General features: G+C 59.1%; 1 pseudogene; it reads right to left on the bottom strand.

Annotated features, from left to right (window-relative positions):
- Positions 1 to 2,422: 2,422 nt before the first annotated feature.
- LOC127466158 (spectrin beta chain, non-erythrocytic 4-like) overlaps positions 2,423 to 16,049 on the bottom strand; it is a 21,702-nt pseudogene continuing 8,075 nt past the window's right edge.

Below are 16,049 nucleotides of genomic sequence, written 5' to 3'. Positions count from 1 at the left end.
CGTTGCCACGGCAACGCGTGGCCGCGCCCAACGCCGCCGCCCATTGGCCAACGGCCCCTGGCGGGCTCCGCCCAGGAAAGGAAAGACGTCATCGCGCGGCGCCGCCATGTTGTTTACGGAACAACGCGTGCCGCCATCTTGCGTACGGAAGATGGGAGCCGCCATCTTGTGTGCGGAACCATGAAAGCCGCCATCTTGTGTACGGAACAATGAGTGGCGCCATCTTGGGTGTCCCGGGGGTTTCCCTCCCCGTTCCCCACAGGAAGCCCCAAAAACCGGGAAAAACGCCCCAAAATTCGGGAATTCGTAGCCCCCCCCGCCAGCCCAAGATAGGGGAGTACCCCCTCCAGGCGCCCCCGGCCCCTCAATTCCCCAGGACCCCCCCCAAAGACCACTCCGTGATCCCCCCACGGACCCCCTTAACCTCCCCCAACCCCCCCCAACGCCCCCAGGACCCACCAAAACTCGCCTCAGCCCCCCAAAACCCCTCCAACGACCCCCCAAACGACCCCCCCTTCTCCCCCAAACCCCCCAGGACCCCCCCAAACTTTCCTCGGCCCCCCCAAAACCCCTCCAACGACCCCCAAATCCCCCCCTCCCCCCAGAAACCCCCCCAGGACCCCCCAAACTTTCCCCCCCCCAAACCCCTCCAGTGACCCCAAATCCTCCCGCTACACCCCAGGACCCCCCAAGCCCCCCCAGGACCCCCCCAAATTTCCCCCAGCCCCCCCCAAATTCCCCCAGGACCCCCAAATGCCCCCCCCCCAAAAAAAAAACTCCCCCTCCTCAATTTTGGGGGTGCAGCGGGGGGGGTTTTATTATTTATTACATTTATACAGTCACAGCGCGGGGGGGGCCCGGGGGGGTCCCCAAGAGTGCGGGGGGGGGGTCCCCGGGGGTCGGGACGTGCTTTTAGGGGGTCGGGGGGCGAATTTTGGGGTCATTTCTCGGCTTTTTTGGGTTTTTTTGAAAATCTATACAAATACAAACTCTGCCCCTCCCCCACCCCCCCAAAATTTAGGGGGGGTCCCCCCCATGGCTCTGTCACCCCCCCCCCAGGGTTTTGGGGACCCCCCCCCAAGGTTTTGGGGACCCCCCCGCCCCCCTCCCCGGCTCTATGGCTTGTGCAGGAAAAGGGGGGAGGGGGATTTTTTTGGGGGGGGGTTTGGGGGGTTTTGGGGGTTCCCCCCCCCCCAAATCCAAATCGGGGGGGGCACACCCAGGATTTGGGGGGGGGAGACCCCAAAATTTGGGGGGGGGTGGGGGCAGGAATGGGGGGGACCCCAAGATTTGGGGGGAAGGGTGGATTTGGGGGGGGGGTCTCCAAAATTTTGGGGGGGGGGTCCCTAAATTGAGAGGGGGTCCCCAAAATTGAGGGGGGGGGTGTCCTTGAATTCCAGGGGAGTCCCAAAAATTGAGGGGGGGGGGGTTTCCCAAATCGGGAGGGGGGTCCCCAAACCCGGGGGGGGGTCCCAAATTGGGGGGTTCCCAAAACTTGGGGGGGGGGGTGTCCCTAAATCCGAGGGGGGTCCCAAATTCAGGGGGATGTCCCCAAATTCGGGGGGGGGTCCCAAACCCAGGGGGGGGTCCCCAAATTCAGGGGGGTGGCCCCAAATTCGGGGGTTGTTCCCCAAATCCGAGGGAGGTCCCCAAATCCGGGGGAGGGTCCCAAACCCGGGGGGGGGTCCCAAATTCAGGGGGATGTCCCCAAATTCGGGGGGGGTCCAAATTCAGGGGGGTGTCCCCAAATTCGGGGGGGGGTCCCAAATTCAGGGGGGGTCCCAAATTCAGGGGGGTGGCCCCAAATTCGGGGGTTGTTCCCCAAATCTGAGGGAGGTCCCCAAATCCAGGGGGGGTCCCCAAATTCAGGGGTGGTCCCCAAATCTGAAGGGTTTCCCAAATCCGGGAGGGGGTCCCCAAATTCAGGGGAGGTCCCCAAATCCGAGGGAGGGGTTCCCCAAACTTGGAGGGAGTTCCTCAAACTCAAGGGTGGTCCCCAAATCCAAGGGGGGGGGAGGATTCCCCAAATTCAAGGATGGTGGTCCCCAAATCCGAGGGGGGTTCCCCAAACCCGGGGGGGGGGGGGAGATTCCCCAAATTCAAGGATGGTGGTCCCCAGATCCAGGGGGTGTCCCCAAATCCGGAGGGGGGGATTCCCCAAATCCGAGGGGTGTCCCCAAACCCGGGGGAGGGGGGATTCCCCAAATTCAAGGATGGTGGTCCCCAGAACCAGGGGGTGTCCCCAAATCTGAGGGGGGGGGATTCCCTAAATCCGGGGGGGGGATTCCCCAAATTCAAGGATGGTGGTCCCCAAATCCGAGGGGGGGGGATTCCCCAAATCCGGGGGGTGTCCCCAAATCCGGGGGGGGGGGTGTCCTCAAACCCGGGGGGGATTCCCCAGACCCGGGGGGTTCCCCAAACCCGGGGGGGTCACTTCCGTCGTTGGGAGCCGCTGGCTCTGCGCTCGCCGTCGCGCCGGGGCAGCCCCTCGTCGGTGGAGGACGTGGTGAGGAGCCCCTGGTGCCACCGGGCCACCTCGGCGTGTTCCTGGGCGCTGCTGGCCAGCGCCCGCAGCCAGCCCTGCATGTCCTCCTGGGGGGGGACACCCCGAAATCGGGGTTAGACACCCCCAAAATGGGGTTAGACACAACCAGAGTGGGGTTAGACACCCCAAAATTGGGGTTAGACACCCCCAAAATGGGGTTGGACACCCCGAAATTGGGGTTAGACACCCCCAAATTGGGGTTGGACACCCCCAAAATGGGGTTAGACACAACCAGAGTGGGGTGGAGTGCTCGAAAATAGCATTAACCCACCCAAAACCATCATTAACCCACCCAAAACCATCATTAACCCACCCAAAACCATCCTCAGACACCCCGAAATCGGGGTTAGACAGCCCCAAAATGGGGTTAGACACCCTCAAAATGGGGTTAGACACCCTGAAATTGGGGTTAGACAGCCCCAAAATGGGGTTAGACATCCCAAAATTGGGGTTAGACATAACCAGAGTGGGGTTGGACACCCCCAAAACGGGGTTAGACACCCCAAAATTGGGGTTAGACACCCCAAAATTGGGGTTGGACACCCCGAAATTGGGGTTAGACACCCCAAAATGGGGTTAGACATCCCGAAATTGGGGTTGGACACCCCCAAAATGGGGTTAGACACAACCAGAGTGGGGTTGGACACACCGAAATTGGGGTTAGACACCCCCAAAATGGGGTTAGACATCCCAAAATTGGGGTCAGACATAACCAGAGTGGGGTCAGACACCCCGAAATTGGGGTTGGACACCCCGAAATTGGGGTTGGACACCCCCAAAATGGGGTAAGACACAACCAGAGTGGGGTTGGACACCCCAAAATGGGGTTAGACACCCCCAAAATGGGGTTAGACACAACCAGAGTGGGGTGGAGTGCTCGAAAATAGCATTAACCCACCCAAAACCATCATTAACCCACCCAAAACCATCCTCAGACACCCCAAAATGGGGTTAGACACCCCCAAAATGGGGTTGGACACCCCCAAAATGGGGTTGGACACCCCTAAATTGGGGTTAGACATCCCGAAAATGGGGCTAGGCATCCCAAGAATGGGGTTAGACATCCCAAAAATGAGGTTAGACAAAACCAGAGTAGGGTTAGACACCCCCAAAATGGGGTTAGACACAACCAGAGTGGGGTTGGACACCCCAAAATTGGGGTTAGACACCCCCAAATTGGGGTTGGACACCCCCAAATTGGGGTTAGACAGCCCAAAATGGGGTTGGACACCCCCAAAATGGGGTTAGACACAACCAGAGTGGGGTGGAGTGCTCGAAAATAGCATTAACCCACCCAAAACCATCCTCAGACACCACAAAATGGGGTTAGACACCCCGAAATTGGGGTTAGACACCCCCAAAACGGGGTTAGACATCCCGAAAATGGGGTTAGACAGCCCCAAAATGGGGTTAGACATCCCAAAATTGGGGTTAGACACCCCCAAAATGGGGTTAGACACCCCAAAATTGGGGTTGGACACCCCCAAATTGGGGTTAGACACCCCGAAATTGGGGTTAGACACCCCCAAAATGGGGTTAGACACAACCAGAGTGGGGTGGAGTGCTCGAAAATAGCATTAACCCACCCAAAACCATCCTCAGACACCCCAAAATGGGGTTGGACACCCCAAATTGGGGGTTAGACATCCCGAAAATGGGGTTAGACATCCCAAAAATGAGGTTAGACAAAACCAGAGTAGGGTTAGACACCCCCAAAATGGGGTTAGACATCCCGAAATAGGGGTTACACACCCCCAAAATGGGGTTAGATGCCCCGAAATTGGGGTTAGACATTCCCAAAATGGGGTTGGATGCCCCGAAATTGGGGTTAGGCAGCCAAAACGGGGTTAGACACCCCCAAAATGGGGTTAGACACAACCAGAGTGGGGTGGAGCACTCGAAAATAGCATTAACCCACCCAAAACCGTCATCAGAACCTTCAAAACCACGATTAACCCGCCCCAAACCATCATCAGGCACCCCAAAATTAGCATCGACCACCCAAAACCATCCTTAACCAACCCCAAAATCATCAATAACCAACCAAAACCATCATTAACCCAACTCGAAACCATCATCAACCCACCCCAAACCATCATTAACCCCAAAAACCATCATCAACCCACCCCAAACCATCATCAACCCACCCCAAACCATCATCAACCCACCCCAAACCATCATTAACCCAACTCAAAACCATCATCAGACCCCAAAACCATCATCAGACCCCAAAACATCATCAACCCACCCCAAACCATCATCAACCCACCCCAAACCATCATCAACCCACCCCAAAATCAACATCAACCCACCCCCAAACCATCATCAGACCCCAAAACCATCATCAGACCCCAAAACCATCATCAACCCCCCAAACCATCATCAACCCACCCCAAACCATCATCAGACCCCCAAACCATCATCAACCCACCCCAAACCATCATCAGACCCCCAAACCATTATCAACCCACCCCAAACCATCATCAGACCCCCAAACCATCATCAACCCACCCCAAACCATCATCAATCCCCCCCAAACCATCATCAGACCCCAAAATCAACATCAACCCCCCAAAAACCATCATCAATCCCCCCCAAAGCCCCCCCAGAACCCACCTCGTCCTTGGCCTGGAGCAGGAACTCGCTGCCGTCGCTCGTCCTACGGGAGAAGGAGCTTCTCAGTTGGGGGATTGGGATGGTTTGGGGTGGGTTGATGATGGTTTGGGGTTGATGATGGTTTGGGGAGGGTTGATGATGGTTTGGGGTCTGATGATGGTTTGGGGTGGGTTGATGTTGATTTTGGGGTGGGTTGATGATGGTTTGGGGTGGGTTGATGATGGTTTGGGGTTGATGATGGTTTGGGGAGGGTTGATGATGGTTTGGGGTGGGTTGATGATGGTTTTGGGGGTTGATGATGGTTTGGGGTGGGTTGATGATGGTTTGGGGTGGGTTGATGATGGTTTGGGGTGGGTTGATGATGGTTTGGGGGGGTTGATGATGGTTTGGGGTGGGTTGATGATGGTTTTGGGGTCTGATGATGGTTTGGGGTTGATGATGGTTTGGGGTGGGTTGATGATGGTTTGGGGTGGGTTGATGATGGTTTGGGGTGGGTTGATGATGGTTTGGGGTGGGTTGATGATGGTTTGGGGTGGGTTGATGATGGTTTGGGGTGGGTTGAGGATGGTTTTGGGTGGGTTGATGTTGATTTTGGGGTCTGATGATGGTTTGGGGAGGGTTGATGATGGTTTGGGGTCTGATGATGGTTTGGGGGGGTTGATGATGGTTTGGGGTGGGTTGATGATGGTTTGGGGGGTTGATGATGGTTTGGGGGGTCTGATGATGGTTTGGGGTGGGTTGATGATGGTTTTGGGGTGGGTTGATGATGGTTTGGGGGGTTGATGATGGTTTGGGGGGGTTGATGATGGTTTGGGGTGGGTTGATGATGGTTTGGGGTGGGTTGATGATGGTTTGGGGTGGGTTGATGATGGTTTGGGGTGGGTTGATGATGGTTTGGGGTCTGATGATGATTTGGGGTGAGTTGATGATGGTTTGGGGGTCTGATGATGGTTTGGGGTGGGTTGATGATGGTTTGGGGGTCTGATGATGGTTTGGGGTGAGTTGATGATGGTTTGGGGGGGTTGATGATGGTTTGGGGTGGGTTGATGATGGTTTTGGGGTGGATGATGATGGTTTGGGGGGGTTGATGATGGTTTGGGGTGGGTTGATGATGGTTTGGGGGTCTGATGATGGTTTGGGGTGGGTTGATGATGGTTTGGGGTGGGTTGATGATGGTTTGGGGGGGTTGATGATGGTTTGGGGTGGGTTGATGATGGTTTTGGGGTCTGATGATGGTTTGGGGTTGATGATGGTTTGGGGTGGGTTGATGATGGTTTGGGGTGGGTTGATGATGGTTTGGGGTGGGTTGATGATGGTTTTGGGGTGGGTTGATGATGGTTTGGGGGTCTGATGATGGTTTGGGGGGGTTGATGATGGTTTGGGGGGGTTGATGATGGTTTGGGGGTCTGATGATGGTTTGGGGTGGGTTGATGATGGTTTGGGGTGGGTTGATGATGGTTTGGGGTGGGTTGATGATGGTTTGGGGGGGTTGATGATGGTTTGGGGTGGGTTGATGATGGTTTGGGGGTCTGATGATGGTTTGGGGGGGTTGATGATGGTTTGGGGGGGTTGATGATGGTTTGGGGGTCTGATGATGGTTTGGGGTGGGTTGAGGATGGTTTTGGGTGGGTTGATGATGGTTTGGGGAGGGTTGATGATGGTTTGGGGTGGGTTGATGATGGTTTGGGGTCTGATGATGGTTTTGGGTGGGTTGATGATGGTTTGGGGTCTGATGATGGTTTTGGGTGGGTTGATGATGGTTTGGGGGTCTGATGATGGTTTGGGGTGGGTTGAGGATGGTTTTGGGTGGGTTGATGATGGTTTGGGGAGGGTTGATGATGGTTTGGGGTGGGTTGATGATGGTTTGGGGTCTGATGATGGTTTGGGGTGGGTTGATGATGGTTTGGGGTGGGTTGATGATGGTTTTGGGTTCTGATGATGGTTTGGGGTGGGTTGACGTTGATTTTGGGGTCTGATGATGGTTTTGGGGGTTGATGATGGTTTTGGGGGTTGATGATGGTTTTGGGTTGTTCGTTGGTAATTTTAAGGGTTCTGATGATGGTTTGGGGTTGTTTGTTGATGATTTTGAGGGTTCTGATGATGGTTTTGGGGGATTGATGATGATTTGGTGGTTAACGATGGTTTTGGGGTGGGCTGATGATAATTTTGGGAGTAAATAATGGGTTTTGGGGGTAAATGACGGTTTTGGGGTGGGTTGCTGATGGTTTTGGGTGTTGATGGTTTGGGGTTGTTTGTCGATGACTTTGATGATTCCGATGATGTTTTTGGGGGGCTGGGGGCTGTTTTGGGTCGTTTGTTGACAATTTTGAGGATTCTGATGATGTTTTTGGGGGGCTGGGGGCTGTTTTGGGTCGTTTGTTGACAATTTTGAGGATTCTGATGATGTTTTTGGGGGGCTGGGGGCTGTTTTGGGTCGTTTGTTGACAATTTTGAGGATTCTGATGATGTTTTTGGGGGGCTGGGGGCTGTTTTGGGTCGTTTGTTGACAATTTTGATGATTCTGATGATGATTTTGGGGGCCCGATGGCTGTTTTGGGTTGTTTGTTGACGATTTTGATGATTCTCATGATGTTTTTGGGGGCCTGATGGCTGTTTTGGGTCATTTGTTGACGATTTTGAGGGTTCTGGTCGGGTTAACGACCCTTTTGGTGGACGACCCCAATTTTGGAGACCCCCCCCCTGTGCCGACCCGCGACCTACTTGAGCTTGAAGACGTTCTTCTTCTTCTTGTAGTCGTTGGCCACCTCGCTGGTGGCGCGGTGGAGGCTCAGCAGGGGCTCCCCGCCGTGGGTGGTCCCGGCCGCGTGGCCCTTGGCGTCCTTGTAGAAGCCCAGGTCGCCCTTGGCCAGGACGCAGTAGAGGTTCACCCAGGACCTGTGCGGGGTTCGGGGGGCACACGGGGGGTGGGTGGCACCGGGGGGCGCCGAAAAGTTGGACACCCCCCCCCCAAGCCGCGGTGAAGCCCCTTCGTTGATGGATCCCCAATAGTGGTGGATCCACAATGGTTGATGGAGCTCCAGTCATTGATGGACCCCAAACCTTGATGGACCCCAAACCTTGAGAGACCCCCCAAAAGGTTGGACCCCCAAGCCTTGAAGAAGCCCCTCCATTGATGGACCCCCTCAAGTGGTGGATCCCCCATCATTGGTAGACCTCCAGTCATTGATGGACCCCCAAACCTTGGTGAACCCAATCATTGATGGACCTCCAATCATTGATGGACCCCCAAACCTTGATGGACCCCAAACCTTGGTCAACTCAATCATTAATGGACCCCAAACCTTGGAGAACCCAATCATTGATGGACCTCCAGTCATTGATGGAGCCCCAAACCTTGATGGACCTCCAATCATTGATGGACTTCCAGTCATTGACCCCCAACCCTTGGTGGACCTTCACCATTGATGGACCCCCAACCCTTAATGGACCCCCAACCCTTGATGGACCCCCAACCCTTGATGGACCCTCACCATTGATGGACCCCCAACCCTTGGTGAACCCCCAAACCTTGATGGACCCCCAACCCTTGATGAACCCCCAACCCTTGACAGACCCCCAACCCTTGGATGACCCTCACCATTGATGGACCCCCAACCATTGATGAACCCCCAACCCTTGGTGAACCCCCAACCCTTGATGAACCCCCAACCCCCTCCACCGCTCTCCCCCTGCCCCCAATCAACCCCCCCACCAACCAACCCTCCAAATCCCAACCCCCCCTCCCCTGCCCACCCCCCCGCCCCCCCCAGCCCCCCCCCGGCAGCCCCCCCGGACCTGTTGGAGGCCTTTTTGGGCCCGTCGAGCTCGTGCTTGCGCAGCAGGAACCCCTCGTGCGTCACCGTGTGGGTGGGGGGGCGGCGGCGGGGGGGGAGGGGCGCTGCCCTGGGCGGGGGCCGAGCGGGACCTCCGGGGCTCCCCCGGCCCCCCCGAGGGGTCTTTGGGGCGGGGGCGGCGCCGGGGTTTGGGGCGGTCGCGGGCGCGGGGTCGTTCCGGCCTCGGGGTCCGTTCCGGGAGGGCCTCGGGGCCGGCGGGGAGGCGGCCGGGGGAGTCCCGGGGCTCCCGGGGCTGGGGGGGCAACGGCGGGAGGGGGTTATGGGGGTCGGGGGGGGTTGTAGAGAGGGTGGGGGGGTCATGGGGGGCGGGGGAGTCCCGGGGTTCCCGGGGCTGGGGGGGCAACGGGGGGGGGTTATGGGGGTCGGGGGGGGGCATGGAGGGGGTAGGAGGGGGTGGGGGGGTCATGGGGGGCGTGGGGGGAACCAGGGGGGTCGTGGGGGGTGAGGGAGTCCCGGGGCTCCCGGGGCTGGGGGGGAAACGGGGGGGGGGTTATGGGGGTCCGGGGGGGTCATGGAGGGGGTAGGAGGGGGTGGGGGGGTAATGGGGGGCGTGAGGTGGAGGGTGGAGGGAATTACGGGGGTCGTGGGGGGTGGGGGAGTCCCGGGGCTCGCGGGGCTGGGGGGGCAACGGGGGGGGGTTATGGGGGTCGGGGGGGGTCGAGGGGGATCCATAGAGGGGGTGGGGGGAACCACGGGGGTCGTGGGGGGTGAGAGAGTCCCGGTCCTGGGGCTGGGGGGGCAACGGGGGGGGGTTATGGGGGTCGGGGGGGGGTCGTAGAGGGGGTGGGGAGGGCAAAGGCTCCAAAGGACACCAAAGGGGACACTGAGGGGACACTGAGGGGGCTCCAAAGGGACACCGAGAGGACACCAAGGGGACATCACGGGGAATCCAAGAGGGTTCCAAGGGGACACCAAAGGGGACCCCAAGGGGACACTGAGGGGACACTGAGGGGACACCGAGGAGTCATTGAGGGGACGCCATGAGGGTACCAAAGGGACACCGAGAGGGCTCCGAAAGGACACAAAAGGGACACCAAGAAGGGTTCCAAGGGGACACCAAGGGGACACCGAGGAGACACTGAGGGGACCCCAAGGGGGACACCAGGAGGGTTCCAAGGGGACATCAAGGGGACACCAAGGGGCAACGAAGGGGCAACGAGGGGACACCGAGGGGACATCACGGGGAATCCAAGAGGGTTCCAAGGGGACACCAAAGGGGACACCAAAGGGGACACCAAGGGGACAACGAGGGGACACCGAGGAGTCATTGAGGGGACACCACGAGGGTACCAAAGGGACAATGAGGAGACACCAAAGGGACACTGAGAGGGCTCCGAAAGGACACTGAGGGGACACTAAGAAGGTTCCAAGGGGACACCAAGAAGGGTTCCGAGGGGACAATAAGGGGACACCAAGGAGATGTTGAGGGGACACCAAGAGGGCTCTAAAAGGACACCAAGGGGACACCAAGAAGGGTTCCAAGGGGACACTGAGAGGACACCAAGGAGTCGTTGAGGGGACACCAAGGGGGCACCAAGGGGACACTGAAGAGACATTGAGGGGACACCAAGGGGGCTCTAAAAGGACCCCGAGGGGACACCAAGAGGACACCAAGAAGGGTCCAAAAGGACACAAAGGGGGTCACCAAGGGGGTTCCAAGGGGACACCAAAGGGACACCAGGAGGGTTCCAAGGGGACACCAAAGGGACACCAGGAGGGTTCAAGGGGACACCAAGGGGACACTGAGAGGACACTGAAGGGACACCAAGGGGGCTCAAAGGGGACACCATAAGGGCTCCAAAAGGACACCAAGGGGACACTGAGGAGACACTGAGGGGACACCAAGGGGGCTCCAAAAGGACCCTGAGGGGCCACCCCGGGCCCACCCCTCACTCACCGAGGCCGGCACGGGCCCGCCCGCCTCCTTCTCCTGCAGCTGCTCCACGATGTCGGCCAGGGTGGCTTTGCTGCTGGGGGGGGGGGGACATTTCCGGGGGGAGGGGTCACCTCACCCCCAAAACGATGCCCCCAACCCCCTCCCCGGCCCCCCAAACCCCCCCACTCACCCTCCTCCCTTGCCGTCGTGCCGCGGCGGCTCCGGCTCGCTCGACTCCTGCCGCTCCAGCCGCCGCTCCCGGCGCTCCCGCCGCCGCTCCGGGACCCCCGCCCGGCCCCCCTCGGGGGGTTCCTCGGCCCCCCTGGGGGGCTCCCCGGGCTGGGGGGGGGTCTGGGGGCGCTCCGTGGGGGCGGCGTGGACGCGGTCGAGGCGGGGCTGGAGGCGCTCGGGGCGCAGCTCGTGGCGCACGAGGCCGACGCGCGGCTCCGGCCGGCGAGGGTCGGGGACCCCGGCCCCCGGGGGAGGGGACGGGGAGGGACCCCCGCCCGGGGAGGAGGAGGGGGAAGGGGGGGACGACCCCCCCGGCCCCGCCAGGGGGGTCCCCGACGCCGCCGAGGAACTTCCGGGCCAGGAGGGGGGTGGGAGGCTGCTTGTTCTGCTCGGCCTTGAGCTTCTCGATCTGCGGGGAGAGGGGTGGGAGGGGAGGGGTTGATGGGATGGGATGGGATGGGATGGGATGGGATGGATGGGATTGATGGGATGGGATGGGATGGGATGGATTGGATGGATGGATGGGATGGGATGGGATGGGATGGGATGGGATGGGATGGGATGGGATGGGATGGATGAGGTGGGATGGGATGGGATGGGGATGGAATAGATGGGATGGATGGGATGGGATGGGATGGGATGGGATTGATGGGATGGGATGGGATGGGATGGATGGGATTGATGGGATGGATGAGGTGGGATGGGATGGGATGGGATGGGATGGGATGGGATGGGATGGGATGGGATGGGATGGATGGATGGGATGGGATGGGATGGATGAGGTGGGATGGGATGGGATGGATGGGATGGGATTGATGGGATGGGATGGATGGGATGGGATGGGATGGGATGGGATGGGATGGGATGGATGGGATGGGATGGGATGGGATGGGATGGGATGGGATGGGATGGGATGGGATGGATGAGGTGGGATGGGATGGGATGGGATGGGATGGGATGGGATGGATGAGGTGGGATGGGATGGGATGGGATGGAATAGATGGGATGGATGGGATGGGATGGGATGGGATGGGATTGATGGGATGGGATGGGATGGGATGGATGGGATTGATGGGATGGATGAGGTGGGATGGGATGGGATGGGATGGGATGGGATGGGATGGGATGGGATGGGATGGATGGGATGGGATGGGATGGGATGGATGAGGTGGGATGGGATGGGATGGATGGGATGGGATTGATGGGATGGGATGGATGGGATGGGATGGGATGGGATGGGATGGGATGGGATGGGATGGATGGGATGGGATGGGATGGGATGGGATGGGATGGATGGGATGGGATGGGATGGGATGGGATGGGATGGGATGGGATGGGATGGGATGGGATGGGATTGATGGGATGGGATGGATGAGGTGGGATGGGATGGGATGGAATAGATGGGATGGATGGGATGGGATGGGATGGGATGGGATTGATGGGATGGGATGGGATGGGATGGATGGGATTGATGGGATGGATGAGGTGGGATGGGATGGGATGGGATGGGATGGGATGGGATGGGATGGGATGGGATGGATGGGATGGGATGGGATGGATGAGGTGGGATGGGATGGGATGGATGGGATGGGATGGATGGGATGGGATGGGATGGGATGGGATGGGATGGGATGGGATGGGATGGATGGGATGGGATGGGATGGGATGGGATGGATGGGATGGGATGGGATGGGATGGGATGGGATGGATGGGATGGGATGGGATGGGATGGGATGGGATGGGATGGGATGGGATGGGATGGATGGGATGGGATGGGATGGATGGGATGGGATGGATGGGATGGGATGGGATTAGATTGGGAACAGGGATGGAGATGATGGGATGGAGATGATGGGATGGGATTAGATTGGGAACAGGGATGGAGATGATGGGATGGGGTGGATTAGATGGGATTGGATTGGGAACAGGGATGAAGACTGACCCGGGGCCGGGTCAGAGCCGGCCCTGCCGGCCCCGTGCCGGGTCCCTACCGTGGTGAGGCGCCGCAGGGAGCTGAACCTCTCCTCCCAGGCCGCCGCCGCCTTCCGGAAGGCCTCGTGGCGCCGGATGAGCTGCTCCACCTCGTCCACGCTGCTGCCCAGCTCCTGGCTCTTCAGGAGGGGCTCCTGGGCCGTCAGCCACGCGTCGGCCACCACGGCCTCCTGGGCGAACTGGTGAACCTCCCGCACTGCCGGGCACGGGGGGCAGGGGGCACGGGAGGGGGGCCTGTCAGGTCCGTCAGGGCCATCCCCATCCCATTTTCAACTCCATCAACATCGTCTCCATCACCTCCATCCCATCCCCATCCCATTTTCAACTCCATCAGCATCATCTCCATCATCTCCATTCCATCCCCATCCCGTTTTCAACTCCATCATCTCCATCCCATCATCTCCATCCCATCCCATCACATCCCATCATCTCCACCCATCCCATCCCATCCATCCCATCCCATCCCATCCCATCCCATCCATCCCATCCCATCAATCCCATCCCATCCCATCCCATCCATCCCATCCATCCCATCCCACCCCCAAATCTCACCAGTCCCATCCCATCCATCCCATCCCACCCCACCCCCAAATCCCATCCCATCCCATCCCGTCACATCAATCCCATCCATCCCATCAATCCCATCCCATCAATCCCATCCCATCCCATCCCATCCCATCCATCCCATCCCATCCCATCCCATCCCATCCCATCCCATCCATCCCATCCCATCCCATCCCATCCCATCCCATCCCATCCCATCCCATCCCATCCCATCCCATCCATCCCATCCCATCCATCCCATCCCATCCCATCCATCCCATCCCATCCCATCCCATCCCATCCCATCCCATCCATCCCATCCCACCCCATCAATCCCACCCCACCCCACCCCTCCGGCCCTCACTCTGCTGCAGCCATTCCCAGTGCTTGTCCCACTTTTCCGTCATCTCCTTCTTCTTCGCCAGCAGCTTCTCCATGTGGGATTTGATCTGGGGGGAGAGACAGGATGGATCAGGAACATCCCAAAACTGGGATGGGGTGGGATGGGATGGGATGGGATGGATGGGATGGGATTGATGGGATGGGATGGGATGGGATGGGATGGGATGGGATGGGATGGGATGGGATGGGATGGGATGGGATGGGATGGGATGGGATGGGATGGATGGGATGGGATGGGATGGGATGGGATGGGATGGGATGGATGGGATGGGATGAGATGGATGGGATGGGATGGGATGGATGGGATGGGATGAATGGGATGGGAGGAGATAGGATGGGATGGAACGGGATGAATGGGATGGGCTGGGCTGGAGATGGGACCCCCCCTCTCCTCCCCTCCCTGCCCACCCCTGGCACCTCGTCGGCCGCGGGGCTCTTGCCCAGGATGAGGCTCTTGCCCAGCTCCAGGCAGGTGGCCACGCCCTTGGCCCGCGACTCCATCTCGGTCTTGAGCGCCTGGTGGTCGTTCATGAGCAGCTCCACCGAGGACACGTCCCTGGGGGACACGGGGGGGACAGGGGTGGGCCCACAGCGTCCCCCGGGGTGGGACAGGACAGGACACGGGTCCTGGGATCCATGGAAGGGCCAGGAACGGATCCGTGGCTTCGTGGGTGGGACAGGACACGGGTCCTCGGGATGGGAGAGGATGTGGGACCTTGGGGTGGACCAGGACAGGGGACTTTGGGAGGGACCAGGACATGAGTCCTTGGCTCCAAGGATGGTCCAGGACATGGGACCATGGGAGGATCTGGGATGTGGGTCATTGGAATGATCCAGGGCATGGGTCCTGGACTCCATGGATGGTTCAGGACATGGAACCATGGGATGATCCGGGACAGGGGTCATGGGGATGGTCCTGGACATGATTCCTTGGCTCCAAGGATGGTCCAGGACACGGGTCATGGGATGGTCCAAGACATGGGACCCTGAGATGGACCAGGACATGATTCCTCGGCTCCAAGGATGATCCAGGACACGGGTTCTAGACTCCAAGGATGGTCCAGGACATGGGACCATGGGATGATCTGGGATGTGGGTCATTGGAATGATCCAGGACACGGGTCCTGGACTCCAAGGATGCTCCAGGATGTGGGACCATGGGATGGTCCAGGACAGGGGACCCTGAGATGGATCAGGACATAATTCCTGGACTCCAAGGATGGTCCGGGATGTGGGTCATGGGATGATCCAAGACATGGGACCCTGAGATGGACCAGGACATGATTCCTTGGCTCCAAGCATGATCCAGGACACGGGTTCTGGACTCCATGGATGGTTCAGGACACGGGACCATGGGAGGATCTGGGATGTGGGTCATTGGAATGATCCAGGACACGGGTCCTGGACTCCAAGGATGCTCCAGGATGTGGGACCATGGGATGGTCCAGGACAGGGGACCTTGGGATGGACCAGGACATGAGTCCTTGGCTCCATGGATGGTCCAGGACACGGGTGCTGGAATCCATGGATGGTCCAGGACGTGGGACCCTGGGATGGTCCAGGATGTGGGACCTTGGGATGGATCAGGACATGATTCCTGGACTCCAAGGATGGTCCGGGATGTGGGTCATGGGATGATCCAAGACATGGGACCTTGGGGTGGACCAGGACGTGGGTCCTTGGCACCACAGATGGACCAGGACACAGGTCCTGGACTCCATGGATGATCCAGGACACAGACCCTTGGGATGGTCCAGGACATGGGTCATTGGGATGGTCCAAGACATGGGTGCTGGACTCCATGGATGGTCCAGGACAGGGGTCATGGGATGGTCCAGGACACAGGACCATAGGATGGTCCAGGACACAGGTCCTTGGCACCACAGCTGGTCCCAGGACATGGGTCATGGGATGGTCCAGGACACAGGACCTTGGGATGGATCAGGACATGATTCCTGGACTCCAAGGATGGTCCAGGACATGGGTGCTG

This window comes from Manacus candei, unplaced genomic scaffold, assembly GCF_025592945.1.
Source record: "Manacus candei isolate 608988 ecotype Guabito, Panama unplaced genomic scaffold, ASM2559294v1 h1tg000623l, whole genome shotgun sequence".
Taxonomy (NCBI): Eukaryota; Metazoa; Chordata; class Aves; order Passeriformes; family Pipridae; genus Manacus; species Manacus candei.
This window is presented reverse-complemented; position numbering and strand designations above follow the sequence as displayed.